Raw genomic sequence first — 16,648 nt, 5'->3', positions numbered from 1 at the left:
AAGAGAGTGTTTGAAGTAGCACAAGTGAAGAGAAGTTATTTATTTATGTGATCATTGTTGAGAGTGTCCACTAGTGAAAGTATGATCCCTAGGCCTTGTTTCTAAGCATTGAAACACCGTTTCCAACAAGTTCTGCTACATATTTACTTGCTGCCATATTTATTTCAGATTGTTATTACCACTCATATTCATCCATATCACTTGCATTTTACTATCTCTTCGCCGAACTAGTGCACCTATACATCTGACAAGTGTATTAGGTGTGTTGGGGACACAAGAGACTTCTTGTATCTTAATTGCAGGGTTGCTTGAGAGGGATATCTTTGACCTCTACCTCCCTGAGTTCGATAAACTTTGGGTGATTCACTTAAGGGAAACTTGCTGCTGTTCTACAAACCTCTGCTCTTGGAGGCCCAACACTGTCTACAGGAATAGAAGCGTGCGTAGACATCAAGCTATTTTCTGGCGCCGTTGCCGGGGAGGTAAGGTAAAAGGTATTCACATCCTCCGACTACTAAGCTATTTCCTAGCACTGTTGCCGGTGTGTGAGTGCTCGAAGCTATTTCCTTTAGATCCTGCAATTGCATCTTTTTGTTTCTTGTTTTTATTTTTCACTAGTTAGGCTTAATGGAAAACAACAAAAAAATTAGAGATCTTTATGAACTTTATATTGAATTAGGACATGATGTGTTTAAAGAGAGAATTAAAAAACCCATGGAACTTTGTTTGCAAAATAGTTGTAGCAATGTTATTAGCATGAACTCTTTGAACACTATTATTGCTAATGCTATGGAAGAATTTAAGCTTGGGGAAGCTGGTTGTGATATTTTTAGTCCCCCAAGTTTTGAGGAGAAAATTTTCTTTGATGATACTTTGCCTCCCATTTATGATGATTATAATGATAGTGGTATTTTGGTGCCACCTACTATGGAGGATAAAGTTTATTATGATTATACCATGCCTGCAATTTATGATGATTACAATGATGGTTGTGATAGTTTTACTCCCACTATTACTAATAAAATTGATTATGCTTATGTGGAGAGTAATGATACTTTTATGCATGTGAATAAGAATGCTTTATGTGATAGTTATATTGTTGAGTTTGTTCATGATGCTATTGGAAATTATTATGAGAGAGGAAAATATGGTTGTAGAAATTTTCATGGTACTAAAACACCTCTCTACATGCTGAAAATTTTGAAGTTACTCGTGTTTTATCTTCCTATGCTTGTCACTTTGTTCTTCATGAATCTATTTGTGTACAAGATTCCTTTTCATAGGAAGTGGGTTAGACTTAAAAGTGTTTCTTATTTGCTTTTGATGCTCTCTTTTTGCTTCAACTCTTATTTCTTGCGAGAGCATCATTAAAATTACTGAGCCCATCTTAATGGCTATAAAGAAAGCACTTCTTGGGAGATAACCCATGTTTTTATTTTGCTACTGTTTTGTTGTGTCTTGGAAGTTGTTACTACTGAAGCAACCTCTCATTATCTTTATTTTATTGCATTGTTGTGCCAAGTAAAGTCTTTGATAGAGAGTTGATACTAGATTTGGATTTCTGCGCAGAAACAGATTTTTAGCTGTCACGAATTTGAGCTGTTCTCTCAGTAGGAGAATCTAAAAATTCTGTAAAAATTCATGAGTAATCCTCAGATATGTACGCAACTTTCATTCAATTTGAGCTTCTTCATCTGAGCATGTTAAGTGCCTCGAAAAAAATTCGTCTTTACGGACTGTTCCGTTTTGACAGATTCTGCTTTTTATTTCGCATTGCCTCTTTTACTGTGTTTGAGTGGGTTTCTTTGCTCCATTAAATTTCAGTGACCTTGGGTAATGTCCAGAAGTGTTGGGAATAATTGTGTCCTTGCTGAACATGTGAATTTTTGATTACGCACTAACCATCTAATGAGATTGTTTTGAGTTTGGTGTGAAGGAAGTTTTCAAGGATCAAGAGAGGAGGATGATATAATATGATCAAGAAGAGTGAAGAGCCTAAGCTTGGGGATGCCCCCGTGGGTCACCCAAGCATATTTCAAGAAGACTCAAGCATCTAAGCTTGGGGATGCCCAAGGCATCCCCTTCTTCATCAACAACTTATCAGGTCACCTCTAGTGAAACTATATTTTTATTCGGTCACATCTTATGTGCTTTACTTGGATCGTCTGTGTGTTTCTATTTTCGTTTTGTTATCTTAGTTCTCTGAATAAATTGGATCCTATCATGCTTGTGTGGGAGAGAGACACGCTCCGCTTTTTCATTTGAACACTTGTGTTCTTCATTTTACTTTTAATGTTCATGGCAAAAGTTGAAAGCTGCTGCATTTATTGCTATTTGGTTGGAAACAGAAAATGCTTCATGTGGTAATTGGTATATTGTCTTGAATAATTTGATACTTGGCAATTGTTTTGAGCTCTCAAGTAGATCATGTTTAAGCTCTTGCATCATGTAGTTTGAACCTATTAGTGGAGAATTACTGTAGAGCTTGTTGAAATTTGGTTTGCATGATTGGTCTCTCTAAAGTCTAGATATTTTCTGGTAAAGGTGTTTGAACAACAAGGAAGACAGTGTAGAGTCTTATAATGCTTGCAATATGTTCTTATGTAAGTTTTGCTGTACCGGTTCATGCTTGTGTTTGCTTCAAACAATCTTTCTAGCCAAATCCTTGTACTGAGAGGGAATGCTTCTCGTGCATCCAAAACCTTGAGCCAAAACTTATGCCATTTGTGTCCACCATAACTACCTACTATGTGGTATTTTTCTACCATTCCAAAGTAAATTGCTTGCGTGCTACCTTTAAAAAAATTCATTCCTTGTCTTTGCAATACATAGCTCATGGGAAAGTAGCCTAAAAACTATTGTGGTAATGAATATATCGCTTATGTATCTTATTTCTTATAAGTTGCTTGTTGAGCGGTAACCATGTTTCTGGGGACGCCATCAACTGTTCCTTTGTTGAATATCATGTGAGTTGCTATGCATGTTCGTCTTGTCTGAAGTAAGGGTGATTTGCCATGAGTTGAATGGTTTGAGTATGCATATTGCTAGAGAAGAACATTGGGCCGCTAACCAAAGCCATGTGTCATGGTGGAAGTTTCAGCTTGGACACTAATCCTCAATCTCTTATGAGAATATTATCTGCTGTTGAATGCTTATGCATTAAAGAGGAGTCCATTATCTGTTTTCTATGTTGTCCCCGTATGGATGTCCTCAAGTTGAGATCTATCAAAAACGAGAAATCAAATGCGATCTATCTCCTTGGACCTTTGTACAGGTGACATAGAGGTACCCCTTTGTGACACTTGGTTGAAACATATGTAATGCAATGAGAATCCATGGAAATCCAAGCTAATTAGGACAAGGTGCGAGCACTATTAGTATTCGATGCATGAGGCTTGCAACTTATAGGATGTCTTATGCATAACACATATGAATTATTACTACCGTTGACAAAATTGTTTCTATGTTTTCAAAATAAAAGCTCTAGCACAAAAATAGTAATCCATGCTTCCCTCTGCGAAGGGCCTTTCTTTTACTTTATGTTGAGTCAGTTTACCTACTTCTTTCCATCTTAGAAGCAAACACTTGTGTCAACTGTGTGCATTGATTCCTACATACTTGCTTATTTGCACTCATCATATTACTTTGTGTTGACAATTATCCATGAGATATACATGTTGAAGTTGAAAGCAACTGCTGAAACTTATATCTTCCTTTGTGTTGCTTCAAACCTTCTATCAAGAATTTATTGCTTTATAAGTTAACTCTTATGCAAGACTTATTGATGCTTGTCTTGAAAGTACTATTCATGAAAAGTCTTTGCTATATGATTCAGTTGTTTAGTCATTATCTTTACCATTGCTTTGAATCACTTCATTCATCTCATATGCTTTACAATAGTATTGATCAAGATTATGATAGTAGCATGTCACTTCAGAAATTATCCTTGTTATCGTTTACCTACTCGAGGGCGAGTAGGAACTAAGCTTGGGGATGCTTGATACGTCTCCAACGTATCTATAATTTCTGATGTTCCATGCTAGTTTTATGACAATACCTACATGTTTTGCTCACACTTTATAATGATTTTATGCATTTTCTGGAACTAACCTATTAACAAGATGCTGAAGTGCCAGTTCCTGTTTTCTGCTTTTTTGGTTCCAGAAAGGCTGTTCGGGCAATATTCTCGGAATTCGACGAAACAAAAGCCAAATATCTTATTTCACCGAGACGGACCAGAACACCGAAGGGGAGCCGGAGAGGAGGCCCAGGGCCTCCACACCATAGGCTCGTGTGGCCTAGAGGGGGGGTGCGCCAGCCTATGGTGTGGGCCCCCCAGGCACCCCCTCGCGCCGCCTCTTCGCCTATATAATCTCTCGTGACCTAAAAACCCGACATCAATCGACGAAACTCCAGAAAGACTCCAGGGACGCCGCCGCCATCGCGAAACTCCGTTTCGGGGGACAGAAGTCTCTGTTCCGGAACCCTGCCGGGATGGGGAATTGCCCCCGGAGTCACCTCCATCGACACCACCGCCATCTTCATCGCCATTGCTGTCTCCTATGATTGGGAGGGAGTAGTTCTCCCCCGAGGCTGAGGGCTCTACCGGTAGCTATGTGGTTCATCTCTCTCTCCCATGGTGTGATCTTTATGTGATCATGAGCTTTGTATCACTATTAATCTATGTGCTACTCTAGTGATGTTATTAAAGTAGTCTATTCCTCCTCCATGATGTAATGTTGACAGTGTGTGCATCATGTAGTACTTGGTGTAGGTTATGATTGTAATCTCTTGTAGATTATGAAGTTAACTATTACTATGATAGTATTGATGCGATCTATTCCCCCTTTCATAGCTATTGTTGACAGTGTGTATGCTATGTTAGTACTCGGTCTAAATTGCAACGGTCTATTATGCACTATAGAGGTTACTTTAATATGAACTCCGGATGTTGTGGAGCTTGTTTACTCCGGCTTGAGGTGTGCTTTTATAGCCCTACACAATGAATGGTGTTTGTTATCCAACAAGAGAGTGTTTGAAGTAGCACAAGTGAAGAGAAGTTATTTATTTATGTGATCATTGTTGAGAGTGTCCACTAGTGAAAGTATGATCCCTAGGCCTTGTTTCTAAGCATTGAAACACCGTTTCCAACAAGTTCTGCTACATGTTTACTTGCTGCCATATTTATTTCAGATTGTTATTACCACTCATATTCATCCATATCACTTGCATTTTACTATCTCTTCGCCGAACTAGTGCACCTATACATCTGACAAGTGTATTAGGTGTGTTGGGGACACAAGAGACTCCTTGTATCTTAATTGCAGGGTTGCTTGAGAGGGATATCTTTGACCTCTACCTCCCTGAGTTCGATAAACCTTGGGTGATTCACTTAAGGGAAACTTGCTGCTGTTCTACAAACCTCTGCTCTTGGAGGCCCAACACTGTCTACAGGAATAGAAGCGTGCGTAGACATCAGGGCCCGTGGGAGAAGCGAGCGGTCACACAACAGGATCGCGGAGCGTGCGCCAAACGCATCTGAGACCTATATTTAGGACACGCTTGCGTCTCGACGGACAAGCCGGTCACTATGCATTGGGCCGCTGGCCTGGGTACAAACGCATATTTTGACCACGCGGGGGCGCAGACGATCGCTGCTCGTCCATTTGTGTTGGGCTGTTGGAGATGCCATCACCGATATTAATTGGGTTATCAGGAAACACTAAGAATAACTCAACTCGTCCTCCCCAAATGGGGTCCAGTGTTACCAATTTTTGGCCTATATGGGGGGCACCAGCGCAAAGAGGAAAATGGGGGCCAGCCGGCTCCCAGTCCTCGCCCTAATACAAATAACTATAAAATTTAAATAACATATTACTATTACATATGCAAATAAAAATTGGTCATACTCCTGCTAGCCGTATAGTACATGTCTTCGTAGTCGTCGTAGTCACCGGGGTTGTCATCGTCATTGTCACCGCCGCCACTCGCCGGGCGCAGCTGGAATTTATGCGGTGGTTGTATCCGCAACGGTTGTTGTTTCGCACGCTGCGGGGACCGGCGGCTGCAGCGGCTACAGCCTTGGCCTTCGTTGCCACGGCACACACGGTAGGCCTTCTCCTCCTTCTCTCACCAGCACCGCCCGTAGTCCACCAGCGCTAGCGGCAGGCTGCGCACTGGCCCGGGTACTCCTTCGGGTCGTCTGGGCTCCTAAAGTCGTTGGCGGCCATGGTGTATTATAGTGGCACCTTCCACTCGAGCGTTGGTTTCACGTGCCGAAGATGATCGGCCGGGGGAGAGGGTTCCCCGATGGCAATGCCTCCGTGCCCGTTGCCGCCCTTCTTCGGAGGCTGGAAGTGAGGGTATCATAGGCGGGGTAGTCGCCTCCAAAGGACGTTGTTCATCACACCCTCGATGGTTTGGCCACCCCACCATAGCCGGTGGCCGGCCTCGTTGTTGTCCACGGAAGGCAGGCCCATCCCCCTCATACCTGGCGAGCTCCATCTCCCGACGATTGAGGAAGAAGGCCTTCCAACTAGAGGCGTTGTCGGGATCCCAGCGGGGATCCATGCGCTGATCAGGGGTGAGCTCGACGTAGTAGTGGTGGGTGATGGCCGCACGGTGAGCTACACCTTGGGGGCTGGGTGAGACCTGCACACCTCCAGCGCTCAGCCTCCAGCTGGGGGGGGCACAGGTAACACGGCGGGCAGGGGTAGTTGGAGGCGCTCAGCGCCTCCGTGTCAGCGTAGGTCAAGGCAAGATCGCTGGGCGCCATGGGAGAGAAATTTGCAGAAGTGGAATAGAGATGTGCAGTGGCAATGGCGGCCGGTGGTTACATATAACGGTGGAAAGGGTGGGAAGATGTAGGCGGGAAGTGTTGGAAAAAGCAGGACCGCAGTAGCGCACATTCTCACTGCCGCGTGACCGTCATCTAACCTAGGAGTGGAATCGAGCCAGCTCGAGGCTCGGCTCAGTAAGGCTCGAAGAAAATCGAGCCGAGCCTGGCTCGGCTTGCTGCTGATTAGGAACTGAAAAGTAGACTCGAGGCTTGGCTCGGAGGGCTCGAGGCTCGGTTGGAATGGCTCGCGAGCCGTCAACGAAATACACGTCTATTCCAACTTGGCTCTTCTCATCCCCGTGTGCGACTCCCCAACCCCCAATTGAGTCTTCCTCTCCACTCCTCTCTACTCGACAACCTTGAGGATTGACTGCTCGCTGGGGTTAGCCGGCGCCGCCGCCACCCACGCCGGCCTCCAACACCAATTCCGGCCACCACTGCCCAGATCTCGGCCTCCCATGGACTGCCCATACGCCTAGGACGTGCGCGCTGCTGCACTGGTTCGGGGAGATTCTCCATGAAGCAAGGTCCAATATAAATCTCTGAAAAATTACGGGAGAACTTCCCATTGTATGTTAATGGACTCCCAACAAGAAACTGCAAACAGACAGAACGTGCAAAGAAATCCGGATTCTATCCAAGTAAGGTAGATTTAGGTTTTTTGGACGGAATTTAGAGTCTTTTTCTTGTACAGACGTGTACAGAGTTGTCCAAAACTTGTACAGAAAGTCCAGCCGTCCCATATGTATGTGAGAGGTGGCGGCCAATTGAAATTAAACAAACAGTCATCAAACATCAATACATCTACTTTTATCTCCTCAAACCCTTGTTACTCCTAGTGTTCTTCGGTGATTTCGCGTAGATTTTGCTTGAGATCGTTAACCGATCGTTAACTCAAATTCGTCCAATTTCATCCCATTTTCGTCGGAACCTCCGATGGGGTCCCTCTCAAGGAACTGGGGCTTCGGCTCTCAAAGGTGATAGTCGGATTGTCTTGCATATCGCGCTTCCGGCCAGCTTCCTTCGACGTGAGTTGCGGCGTATGGTCCTGGGCATCGAAGGTGTGGGAGGATGTTCCAGTGTAAGGCGGATCCTTTAAGGTCTTGCATCAAGGCAACATATTTTCAGACCTAGCCAGAAATTCGGTGGTCTTGCATCTAGGCAGAAACTTTTCAACCTAACATACTTTTTGGCGATTCCACTGGGGATACTTGGTCTTATATCGGACAACAATGACCGGTCTAGGTATACCAAAACCTGCAGACACTACCCAAAAAAAGCTTATCAGTGACGGGCGTGTTTTCTGCTCTGCTGACGATAGTGGTGGGCATCACGAGTATAAAGCCACTGGTAATGTGTACCAGTGACGGGCATTTGATACGCCGAGGGTACGATGCAGCGGTGACGACAAAATTGATTTTCAACCATCTCTGGTAGTTGCTTCATCTGTCGAGCAGGTGTCAACACCCGGATTTTTAAGTCCAGATGCCTATTATGCCATTCCTCGCAATCCCAGGAATATTGTTTTTGCGAGACATAATAGATTGATATCACAACACATCATTCATTACAACACATAATCGTCTTACAAATAAAGGATCACATGATCCAGTCTCATTACAATAATAGAAGTTCTAATGATCCATTACATAACACATAGCGGAAGCGAAAGTAGCGTAGTAGTAGTCCATCTATTCCACAGGCAACTGTTGACGTCAGGAGTGATCCTAGTTGTCGTAGACGTCCTGCTGTCCTTCTTCTGGGTTCTGGTACTCCTCTTCATAGTCTGGCCATTTGAATAGCCAGGGACACAGCCATGAGTACTTTAAAGTACTCGCAAACTAATACTAAGGCAAGAACTATCAATTATAGTAAGGGGGTTCTAAGCTCTAGTTTCATTTGCATAAAGCCAGTTTTATTTCGTAAACACTTTAATAATCAAAAACCTTCATTTGCTCAACTAACTCAAGTGGGAACATTAGTGTCATTCCCACAACTCAGTTGTGATTCAAAGTCAAAGTCACCTTTCAATTCAAAATCCCAAGTCACCATTCGTATTTTTGAAAAAGTTCTGATGACGGAACAGTATGGCCTTTCCAACTGTCCATAACCGAGGACGCGGCTATTCGAATAGGTTTAACTCTGCAGAGGTTGTACACTTGTGCCACAACAATTGCAATAGTTCGTCAGGGGTAACTGGCCCTGATTTATCGTACGCAGTACGCGAACTACCAATCCTAACCTTTCATTTACATACTCTAGTATAGGCACCTCTCCCCATGAGCTTGGCCTCCCAGTGAAGACACGCGGTCAGCCTGGGAACTGCACAGGGCTTGGGCCGGACATTCACCTCATTTCACGTCATTTCACATCACTTCACCAGTACGGAGGCAGCCTCGGCATAACCCCTATGACGCTTGTTTAGAGGGAACCCATACTAAAATACATAAGTTTCCAGCTAAGCCTTACCCAGATTCAGGTATTGTGGGGGTACTTGTAAAATTGGAATGGTATCGCATCCGAACCCAACCATCAGTGTTTTAGTAAAATTCACCAAGTCATTCACCAGTCATATTCACCTTCAAAATCTTTCAATAGAATGACTCATCATTCCAAGGTTTTCAAAGTCATTTCAATTCACAAGTTCCCAACTAGAGTAGTCACTTTTAATATTGAGCACTAGCCACTAGTTATGAGGGGTGCTAAGTATCTTGGAGCTTGCTAGGCTAAGTGTGATTCTCTTGTACTACTCTATAATTCAACCAAGTGAATCATAAATCAAAAAGTAACTTTGATAAATAAAAACAAGTAAAGCTTGTAAAGTAAAAACTTGGGATAGGTTCATAAAGTAAAATGTAATGGTGCCTTGCTCTTGTAGAGCTTTGCACAAGGGAACCTTGCAAGAGTGTTAGCTTGCCTTGATTGGTGATGTGATCAAAGTTTTCTTGCTCTTCCTCTTGGTAGAAGACCTCTTCCTCTTGATAGTCTCCGGTACTAGCGTCTATAAACGAATACGAGGATACAATCACCAAACAACACTTAAGTATTCTTAATTAGCCTTAATGGCTCACACAATTGATCTAGCATCATTACTTAGCATTTATCCAACAATTATACTAGGGTTTCTTTATTTAACATTAGGAAAATAATTTCCTCTCATTGAAAATTGGAAGTAGGGTTTATCTTTGGTTTGGAGAACTAATTTCCTCTCATTGAATTCTTCTTAAGATTTAATTTCTCTTATGAATAATATATGACCTAGGTTGACCAAAGTCAACCTCTTCATACTTATCATTTGAGGAAAATGATTTAAATGAGGTTCCATACCTCATGCAATTTAATACTAACATGGTAGTGATTTAATGCCACCAAATAACTCAATATGAGATTATATAGACCATGGTCACTACCTCATGTTGAATTACTTGAGAACTAGATTTAAATGTGAGGAATACCTCTCATATGTTTTAACGCATAGTTGTAACTAATTTAGTAAAAACTAAAATTGAGGTGATTTAATATTCTCAAATAACCAGGGAGGATCCCATGTTGACCAAGGTCAACACTTCACACTTAGTATTTGAGAAAAGGGATTTAAATGAGATTCATCTTCTCATGTGATTTAAATAACCATTGCAATTTAAATACTATTTTGATTTAAATTCTACAAGTGAGCAAGTATGAGCCTAAACATTTAAAGGTCAACACATTACTTCATATCACTTGTGAGAATGATTTAAATGAGGTGCTACACCTCATAGATTTAAAATTCTAAAATTTGGATATAGTTTAAATGGGCTAGTATTGACTACATAGCCAATATTTTGATTCTAGCCCATGATCATGTACAGAACATATATCATATTTGTACATAGTAAATTAAGGTTTGTTAAATGTGAATTATTTCAATTGGATTCACTGCAAAATTCAAATTGGTTGATTTTTAAGATTTATTTGAATACAGAAAAGTATCTGTTTTGTTATTTTTGCTATTCAAAAACTACACAACATATGAGGTTGAATCCAGTGGGGTTGGTTAGGGCAAAACATAAGCTTTCTGAATATATAAAATTTACTAAATTTGGTTCAGTAGAATTTGAACTATTCAAAATATAGGACAGACCAGTATTGATAAATGGCTGAAACAAATTAATTCAAATAGGGGAAATGGGCTTAGGCGGGAAAGCAAATGGGCCGCGAGGTTTAAAATTGTGAAACTGGCCCAGCCCAGTAACGGTTCACCGCCGCGGGCCAGCTGACATGTGAGGGGCCACCCGTCAGTGGCTAATAACTGCCGAAGCGGTACCTGCGAAGGAGGGCCGTTGGATTAGGCGGACGATCGACGGTCGAGCGTCGTCGTCGTCGACGGGGGAGAAGGGCGTGCTGCGCCGGCGAGGTAGGGGGTCGGAGAGCGCTGGAGGTCGCCGGCGGTCGAGGGAGGGGGTCGAGGCGTCGTTGGCGAGGGTGAATAGGCGCCTGGTACAGTGGCGGAGCTTGGGGCGACGTGGATCAACGGATTGATCTGCGGTGGGCTTGCGGGTCTCCGGCGAGAAATTGGAGCTCACTGTGGAGTAATCCGTGGGGAGAAGCGGTGGAGGAAGTCGAGGAGAGGTAGGGGAGCAGATGGTGTGAAGGAAGAAGGGGCGGAGGAGCGCTATTTATAGAAGGGTGAGGAGGCCGGCGGGTGCTGAGAGGGGTCGCTCATGGCGCGGCCGCTCCGGCGATCGAAGGGGCAAGCTAGGGGGCACGCGAGGTAGGCGACGGCTAAGGGGAGCTAGGGAGCGTGTTGGCGTGGCCAATGATGGACGGGAGCGTGCTGGCGTCGTTGAGGGCGTGCGGTACGGGCGCGGTAGGGTCTCGATGATGGCGACGGCGACAAGGCGGCCGCGGGCTATTGATCATGTCCGGTAGGTAGCTGGTGCAGAGGGCCGTGCGTGTGCAAAGTGAGAGAGGGGTAGGCGGACGAGGGCGACGGGTCGACGGCGTGCTCTGGCGCGTCCAGAGACATGCCAGGGCGTGCTCACCGCGTGCCTGGCACGTTTTCTGGCGCGTCTGGGCGCGCTTCGTTCGGCCAATGCTGTGGCTTGGAGGGCTAGGGCAGGGTACGGGCAGTGTCCTCGTGCTCCATAGATGCTTGTAGACATGGTGTAGGGGAGAGGAGAGGCTCAGGTTGCTCGAGTGCAAAGGTGGCCGGCATGGTGCACGGCAAGCATTGTTTAGGTGTTTCTCCACACTTTAAACGACGGTGCAGGTACTGGGATTGATGCAGGGGTTGCAGGAGTTGATGATCATCACGAGTTAAAAGGGGTTTAGGCCAAAATCCGCTGGACAATAGCAAGTATTGAAAAGTCCAGATGCTGCCTGCAAGGTGTTCGGAGAAATGGCCACAAGAACATTTTTGTGGAAATTTGCAATTCTTTTTGGTGAATCTCAAAGATATAATTAAAGAGAAAGAATGGTGGTGGTGGTGGTCAATTTGGTGAAGATTTGCAAAGTTTCAAAAATGAGGTGATCTTCTTCTCTCTCTCGGGTTCCATCTTTGCACACTTATTCTGGTCAACCTAGTCAACTTCAGCAGGGATGGTCAACAGGAAAGTTGTTGACCTTGACTTGGTCTTGGATGACATGGTCATAGTTGACCAAGTTTAGTTTAAGAAATGAGAAATACAGAGGGGTAAAGTGGGGAACATTTTATAAAATGGCAATATGACCATTATCACATGTTATTGAGATTTGATTTTTCCTTTGGTTTGATTCTGGTTTCTTTGTGTCAATTGTGTTTGTTTTTGATATATAAGAGTTTTACAATCAATGGCACAAGCCAAAGTGGCCTTTGGTGAAGATTTGTAATTTGGCATAATGGGTATGTGAGTGAAATTGGGATTTTCTCCCTATGTGATTTCTCTTCATTTGAATTGACTTTGATTGACTCTAATGTGATTCTTATTGGTTTAGAAACATTTTCAAACCATTGAAACCAATTCAAATGGTCTTGTTCAAAGATTTGCAAAAATGGCCATAACACATAAGAGGTGATGTGTCACTTTTTATATTTTTGTAAAGTGTTGATCTTGCTTCACTTGGACATGGGTTAGGGTCAATTTAGGGTTATGTGAAGTTTAGAAATGGTTGCACACCATTTGGTCAAGGTTTAAAGTCATAGGGCAAGAATTGGGTATTATGGCTATGTGTCACATATGCCTCTATGCATATGTTGCATTTCATTTTAAATTTGACTTGACTTGACCCCTTTGGTGTTGTTGAGTGTTGAAATGGTATATGGAAGTGATCCAACCATTCACATCAGGTCCTAGGGTCAATCTTCTCAAATTCACAAATTTGCATTTTACTCTCATATGCCTCTATGGCATTTTTAGTTTCTTTTTAATTTCTTTGGAAACCACTTGGAATTGGTTTGAATAGCCTTGGATAAGGTGTGTGAAGGTTTTCCAAACCTCTAAACAAAGTGGAAAGTTCTAGGGTAAAGATTTATAAAAGTAGCCATAGGCACATATGCCTCTTTCTTATTTAATTTCCTTTTATTCTATTTTAACTAGGGTGGTGAAAAGAGGGATGAGGTTTAGGGTTTAGTGTGGTTCACAATGGTTCACCACCATTTAGCATAATTAAAAAGGTAGGGTTCAAGATTTACCTATTAGGGCTATAGGCCCCCATATGTCTTCTATTTTATTTTGGTTTCTCAAAAAATAGATCCAAATGATTTTTGGAGAAGATTAGGGTTTAAGGTTTTTCTTATTTGACTTCTTTCTCTTTTATTTTGTTTGGTTGGTGATCTTCACTTGATCACTTTAGGGTTTTAGGGTTTAGCACATAAGCCTAATAACACTCATCATGGCAAAACACAAGGTTTAAACAAGATCTATATGTATCCTACTTAATTAATAAAAGTTTTTGTTGGTTCCAAAATTTGGAACTAGGGAAGTGCATTGTCTTTATTTTGAAATTTTTGGGATGTTACAATCCCTTCCCCCTTAAACAAATCTCGTCCCGAGATTTTAAGAAAAGTTAGGTTCCTAAGAGAGATTGAGCATTTTATTAACAGGAAGACATACTTGGCATGGTCTGGGGTGCTTCCTGAGCTTCAGTGGCAGTCATGTGGTAGAGACGGCCGTTGTTGTTATTCTGGTTCCTTCTTTCGGCAAAGCGGCGCTGTTGCTGAGCAGGTGCTGCGGTATTGGCGGCAATCCTGGCAAGCTTTTTGGGGCACTCATTGGAGAAGTGACCCACAACTCCACACTCATAGCAGTTGACGGTGGACTTGTCTTTGGGAATGACGGGGGTAGCGTTGCTTCCAGTCCTTGGGGCAGTATTGGTGTTGTTGTTGTTTCCAGGGTTGTTGCTGTTGTTGGGGTGGTTGTTGTTGTTGTTGTTGTTGTTGTTGTTGTTGTTGCCTCCGGTCTTCGGGGGTCCTCCGTTGTTGTTGGTGTAGTTGGGGCGATAATTCTGGGCAGAGGGCTTGTTGTATCTTGGGGTGAATCCTCCAGAAGAGTTATTGCGGTACTTCTGGGTATGGTGGGGTCCATTCTGGTTCATCATTCTGCGCTTGCGGTTCTCATTGGCTTGATGTAGCTTTCCTTCCATCTGTATGGCTGAATCTACGAGGGCTTCTAAGTCAGCGAACGGAATGTTCACTAACACAGTCTGCATCTCGTCGTGCAGTCCGTTCAGAAATCTTTCCTTTCTCTTCTCATTGGTGTCGGTCTCATCCGGGGCGTACCTTGACAGAGTGAGAAACCTGTCGCGGTATTCCACCACGGACATCCTTCCTTGCTTGAGTTCACGGAACTCGTCTCTCATCTTCTTGATCAGTCCTTGGGGCACGTGGTACTTGCTGAACTTCAGCTTGAAGTCTTCCTGTGTCATCATCTCATCCCGCATTCATTGCACGGGCACTTGTCCACCAGGCTCTGGCAGGTCCTGACAGATAGTGGGTGGCAAACAGTACTTTTTCTGCGTCTTCCACTCCCGCAACTTCGAGGTTGTTCTCCATGGTCTGGAGCCAGTCATCGGCATCAAGGGGCTCTTCAGTCTTGTTGAACATCGGAGGGTCGGTGTGTTGAAAGTTCTTCAGCTTCGATCCAGGGTGATCGTGGTTTCCATGGCCTTGATTGTTCTGAGCTAGTTGTTGTAGTGCAGCAATGTTGGCTTGGCGTTCAGCTCTCTCGACTTCTCGGTCTGCTATCATCGTCTGCAGCAGTTGCATCATGGCATCTTGGGTGGCGTTGCGGGTTGGTGGGGCCATCTAAACATTGATGTAGATGATAAGATAAGAGGGAAATTTCTATGGTTTGTTTGGTTAAAGTTTAAAGAGTTCATAATATTGAAAACTTGAGTAGTGTTGCGGGGGTAAAAACCAACAACACTTTTTCATTCATACCAAGCATCATACATTACAAAGCTAACACACCGTTGGTTTGAAGAACCATTCATCGCTCTACGATACAAGGGGATCCTGATACAACTCACACCTACTTAAGTGCTGGGGTGATACTACTCTTCCGGGTGGATTCTTCTCCTTCACGGGTGATGTGCTTGGCGAGAGGCGAGGGCGTTGTCCAAATCCCTGCGGGTTTTGTACTGCCTGAAGTCCTGAGGTGCTTCATAGGGGTTCATCTTTGGTTGTGGTGGGGGCATGGTCATCGGTCTTCCCTTGGAGTCATGTCTTGGGTAGTAGATGAAACGAGTGCTCTTGATCTTGTCCTCATTTTGTCCACACAGACGGAACATTGCTTCTTGCATAGCTTTGTCTAGTCCTTCCTTCCAAGTGTTTCCCGTTACAGAAAACCAGATGGTTTCCCATACCGGGGCATCAAGCTTCCTTCGTAGATCAGTAGAAACGTCCCACCGAGGTGGTTCTCCTAACTGAGCTTTGAGGGGTATTCCGAAGAATTCGGGATACGGGTGTCCCAGATAGTCCACTAGTTGCTTCAACTCTTTTTCGAACCTTAGTTCTCCTCCGTGACCAAGCTGATAAAACTCCCATTTGTACTCCATCTGTGAAGAATTATGATGAGTAAGTTAGAGAAGTGTGTCAAAATTTTATGTAGTAGTATAAGAAGAATAGAGCATAACTTTCTTATTTGAAAAGATCTCAATGATAAGGGTGAGAATAAGTTTTTCACAAATATTCACTTCTTTGGTTTTTGAAACTAGGTTTTGCAGACGTCCATTCTAACTAGGGTCTCCTAAGGTCAAACAATGGCTCTGATACCAACTTGTCAACACCCGGATTTTTAAGTCCAGATGCCTATTATGCCATTCCTCGCAATCCCAGGAATATTGTTTTTGCGAGACATAATAGATTGATATCACAACACATCATTCATTACAACACATAATCGTCTTACAAATAAAGGATCACATGATCCAGTCTCATTACAATAATAGAAGTTCTAATGATCCATTACATAACACATAGCGGAAGCGAAAGTAGCGTAGTAGTAGTCCATCTATTCCACAGGCAACTGTTGACGTCAGGAGTGATCCTAGTTGTCGTAGACGTCCTGCTGTCCTTCTTCTGGGTTCTGGTACTCCTCTTCATAGTCTGGCCATTTGAATAGCCAGGGACACAGCCATGAGTACTTTAAAGTACTCGCAAACTAATACTAAGGCAAGAACTATCAATTATAGTAAGGGGGTTCTAAGCTCTAGTTTCATTTGCATAAAGCCAGTTTTATTTCGTAAACACTTTAATAATCAAAAACCTTCATTTGCTCAACTAACTCAAGTGGGAACATTAGTGTCATTCCCACAACTCAGTTGTGATTCAAAGTCAAAGTCACCTTTCAA

The sequence above is a fragment of the Lolium perenne genome, chromosome 5 (assembly GCF_019359855.2).
Source record: "Lolium perenne isolate Kyuss_39 chromosome 5, Kyuss_2.0, whole genome shotgun sequence".
Classification (NCBI taxonomy): domain Eukaryota; kingdom Viridiplantae; phylum Streptophyta; class Magnoliopsida; order Poales; family Poaceae; genus Lolium; species Lolium perenne.
Note: the sequence above shows the minus strand (reverse complement) of the source record.